Source organism: Callorhinus ursinus, unplaced genomic scaffold (assembly GCF_003265705.2).
Source record: "Callorhinus ursinus isolate GAN/ISIS: 27379988/994484 unplaced genomic scaffold, GSC_fseal_2.0 scaffold31, whole genome shotgun sequence".
NCBI lineage: Eukaryota > Metazoa > Chordata > Mammalia > Carnivora > Otariidae > Callorhinus > Callorhinus ursinus.
Genome location: NW_027397093.1, coordinates 15892918 through 15898005, shown reverse-complemented (window position 1 = coordinate 15898005; position 5088 = coordinate 15892918).

Here is a 5088-nt window from a genome sequence, read left to right as displayed (position 1 = left end):
GAATAGCCCATGAGATAAAAGATGTAAGAAGAGATAAACAGGCGGTTGGATTTATAGGTTTGAAGGAGGAGAGATCTGTTCTAGGGGTGTAAAGATTTGGACATAATTATTAAAAATTGTAGTTAAGGCAGTGGAAGAGATTATCTAGTGAACGTATAGTAAGAAGAGAGGACTAAGGAGGGAACCCAGAGGCAGACTAATGTATTTACTGCATAGCAGAAGAAGGGAATGCCATCATCATCAAGAAGAGGTGAGAAGGGGCGCCTGGGTGGCTCAGTTGGTTGAACGACTGCCTTCGGCTCAGGTCATGATCCTGGAGTCCCGGGATCGAGTCCCGCATCTCCCTCTGACCCTCTTCCCTCTCGTGCTCTCTATCTCTCATTCTCTCTCTCTCAAATAAATAAAATCTTTAAAAAAAAAAAAAAAAAGAGGTGAGAAGGTGGCAGAAAGCCCAGGAGTGTGAGGCTTTCCAAGCAACCAGAAGATGAACCTGAGTTGGCCCCTGGATTTGGTAAAAAGAAGACATCTGACATGGGGAGCAACCATATTAATAAAGTATGGAAAGTAGAAACCATTTAGCAGTGGGTTCAGCAGAAAATGAGAGAGAAAGAACTAGGGACAGCAAACATGTCTTCCAGAAATTTGGCTGTGACGTAGAGGAGAATAAGCTAAAGCTGGATATAAAAGGAAGAACGGGAGATGACAGAATTTTTTGTACATGTGTGTTGGGGGAGGATGAGGGAAATTAGAGCATGAACTAATATGGGAAGGAGTCAGAAAGGAGGGAGGAAGAGAAAGAATATGTGATGGAGCAAGATCCCTATGAAGACCCAGAAGGATGAGCTTAAGCACACACTGGAGATTTTAATCATAGATGGTAGAAGCACATCTCTAACATTTTGCCAGGAAGAAAGTCTGTTTATCATGTAGGTGAATTTGCAGCTGTTAAGGTAAAAAGATGACAGATTGCCTGCCTGATGTTTTCTATTTTTTTCTGTAGTATTCTTTCATGGTGGTCTGCTGAAGGTGAAGAGGAAAGTAGCGGGCTAGGAGATTTGAGGAGATTGGAGAAATGCTGAGGTATCAACTGTAGAACAAGATGGAGAGCTTACTAGGCAAACTGGGGGTCACGGGCAGTTTTGAGGGTCCAGTTGAGATTAGAGACAATGTGTACTGGCAGCAATTAGAGTACTTGAGTGATGTCCTGTAGTACTCAATATTCTGTTGTAGGAATGGAGATGGGAGATGATTGATCCAGGATTGGGGTTTGCTCTATGAGATGAAAGGATGACAAGGTGAAGATGTGAAGGACTTTGGCAAAAGTGACTGGAGTGATGTCTATGGAGTCTAGACTGCCTAGGGATTGAAGTGGAGGTGGGGTTGATAGCAGGGAGAATGTAGAAGGGGCGAGGGACTGAAGGTCACTGAGAGCTCTCTGAATTTGAGATTTCAAGAGTGGAGCAGTTGGGGACAAGACAAGTCCAGTGTTTGTTAGTAGGCCTGTTGGGGTAAAGGTCATTTCAGTTGAGATGGTCAAAGAAAAGAGAAGCTAGCGTGGGTATTTTCATGGACAATGAAGTCTCCAGGACTGAGGAGGGAGAGGAAGACTAAGCCAGGTGCCCAACTATCAGTGAATGGTGGAGGTTAAATTACCTGAACGAGGAAGGATATAGGGTGGTATTGCCACACATCTTCAAAGGGACAAGAGCATTTACATGATACTGAAGGAGGAATAGTTCAGAAATGGTTTTGAGGAAAAGAAGACACTGATACCAGGGTACATGGGATGTGAGGGAATGAACAACATATGCGTGGGAAAGTTGCAGGAGCAGGAGTTTTCAAGAAGAGCCAGATTTCAGTGAAGCCCTTAATGAGTGCTAGATTAAGAAAGGGAGAAATTTTGATTATGGGAAACAGGGTTCCAGGTAACTATGACTGGGGGAGAAAGTCTCAGCTCTGCATTTGAGTAGGTGTGAGCTCTGGATTTATACCGAGCATGAAAGAGGGGCTCCATTCCTACAAATGTGCATGAGTACTAGTAATTTAGTCAGAATAAGTTGTAGACCTACAATGTCCTAGGCACTATGTTTGGGGTACAAAGGTGAGTAAGGTGTGCCTAGTCTCTGCCCTCAGGAGCTCAGAATCTAGTGAAATAGATGGACACATAAACTTAGGCCCACTGCAGTGACTAAGTGCAATAATTTGAGAGCTCTGCACAAGGGCACCTAGCCCAGCCCAGGAATGGGGGTGGGAGTTTAGAGAAAGCTTTTTGGATGTGATGACTGAACATGAATTCAGTCAGTTAAAAGAAGCAGGGAAGTGGGAGCGGACAGCCAGAAAAGGGCACAGAAGAGCTAATAAAACAAGGTCTAAGTATGGTGAACTGTAAGTAGCTCTCATTGCTGGGATGCTGGCTATGAGGAAAGCAGTGATGAGAACAAGGCAAGAGTCCTATCTTGGAAGGCTCTGTAGGCCTGTTTTGGACAGCTGTTGAAGGGTTTCAGGGAAGTGATTGAAAAAGAAAAGCATGTAGGTAAATGCTATCAGAGTGGAGGTAGATTTTAGGGGTCCACTTGCTAAAGGCTGGCTTTCCTATTAGCAAGGGAAGTGGGGCAGGTCCTGACAAGATGAAGTAATAGCTTCCCATACCTTCTGAAGAAGGTGGGGGCAGAATTCTCAGTTTTAGGCTGCATTCAGCCCCTTATTTTGCTCTTTTCTCATACAGCCCAGCACCTTCATGCTTCTTTTTGGCTATTCAGATCCTTCTGTTGGGTACTCTGTGCCTAGTGTGGTCACTTAACAGCTATTTGAATTTAATGAAACCAGTTACCCTGATCTTCAGTTTTTGAATTTGTAAGTATCTGTTTTATTCCCTTCAGCATTAGAAATTTGAATGAGTTCACATTTAGGTGTGAATGTCTGAGAGCTTCCTCTCACATTGTTTTTGTTTCATATGTTTTGTGGGTAGTGCTTAATAAGTTTTTTTAACCATATTTTTTCATATTAGTAATGTGCATCCATTGTTGAAATTTTGAAAAAATAGAGAAGCAAATGGAAGAAAATAAAAACCATCCATAATCACATCACTCAGATAATTACAGCTAACACTGTTGTGTAGATTTTTGAATCACTGTGTGTGTTCGTGTATGTATGCATACTTTTTGAAATAGAAATTCTCCCAATTTTATGAAAATATGACATTATCTACATCAGAGGAAACTGGGTTGGCAGAATCAATATCCAAACTGAACTTCACATTTCCAAACGTATATATGAGACCCATTTCTTTTCCATTTGTTACTGAATTTTATACTGATAACTAGATTTAATATGGTAATTTGGCTGCCTTTGAGCCAGAGAGGACCTTTGCATGCTTCCTCTTAGATTTTGGCCTTATGCCTATGTGCAGGTATATTACAAAGGAACTTACATAGTTTGTAAGCCTTGACAACAATTTTCCATTAAGTAGTGTTCTGGGCTTACCCTCTTATTGATAATAAAAATGCCGCTGTACCGTTTATAGCAGTATCATAGCAGTATCACAGAGGTTCCTTGAACCAGGGACTGGGCTTTCACTTAAGTACTCCAAGTCTGAAGTACAATGCTGAAGTCCCAGATGTTAAGCCTTTTGTCAGTTGGTTGTTTGCATTCATGCTTGCTCCCCCTTCTCCCACACTAATACCAGGATGATTGAATTGCTTTCCTGCCTGGGTATATAGCTAAAATTTATTTCAAGGGGTTCCTTCCTCTCCCCCACCCCCAACATTGCCATTTTAATGGTCAATCAACATTTAGTGTCAATCTATGTGCCTATGTACCAGGTGCTGTTTGAAATCTTCAGGATACAAAGATGCATAAATCAAGGCTCCTAGCTTAAAGATATCAGAGTGTAAGTTAAAGCATTGCTGTAGTACATAAATTTATTTGTTAAAAAACTGAGACTGTGAAACATCAAATAATAGTTTATGTGAAACATGAAATTTTTCCTTTAAACTGTCATTTAAAAATGTGCAGTAAAAACTTATGAAATACACAAATAAAAGAGCATTTTCCTTTGTCATAAAATGATTATATTTTAAGTTGTCTTTCTAAACACCTACAAGTTTTAATAGCTCTCATTTATCCTGCTTTATGTGCCACACACTACTAAATCCTTTTCATTCATTTTCTTACTTAATTTTCTCAGCCCATGAGGTAAGTTTGTTATCCCCATTTCATGCATGAGAAACTCAGGTTCAGATTAAGTAATGTGTGCAAAATCACAGAACAAGCAGTGCAGGTTTTCAAAGCCACGCATGATTTCAACTAATTTTCAAAAATGATTTTGTGTCGAAGCGGCTCCCAATTCTTTGCATCACTAGTTCTTCAGAGAAGTTTAGCGACATTGTCATAGATCATTCAATGGACCACTTTCCCTCAACTCCTAGAATTAGTATATTGTCCAAATATGCAAGATTTAGAGCCCTGTATTTTCTTATAGAGGTCCATGTGGTTTGGGGCCCTTCCTACTGGTTCCAAGGCCGGTTCAGGTGCCTCCCCGTGTCTTCAGAACAACTGATATCTGTCTATCTCCCACCAGTCTATAGTTTCTTGAGAACAACTCGTGTATTGTCTGTTACTGGATCCTAGCCTTGTTTCTCACCGACATCACAGTGAATGCTCAGGGGATGTCTACGTGCACGCATAAAGGGATGACCAAAGCCCGACCGAATTCTAGTCTTATCCAGGCTTGTGAGTCTGGGCGTCTCCTTTCAGTGTCGACTTTTCCACAAGGTGATTAAGAATACACATTTGTCGCGTCTGCGCGCGAAAGTATCTTGCAAACTCCAGCAATCTAATACAAAGCACTGAGGAGACACCACGGAAATGCAACAAGTCATTCAACAGGCCGGGGCTAAGGGAAATCTGGCCAGCGTTTGCCAACCTTTGTGGTTCCTCCCAGTTGGAGCCTTCTACTCCAGGCGCGGAGTGCAGGGAATTCACCATCCCTCACCAGCCGGAGCAGCCGATACTGTGGAGCTACCACGTGGGCTCCGGCCTCCCTGGGGCTTTCCGCTTCCGCCGGAATGGCTTTGCTACCGGAAGTGA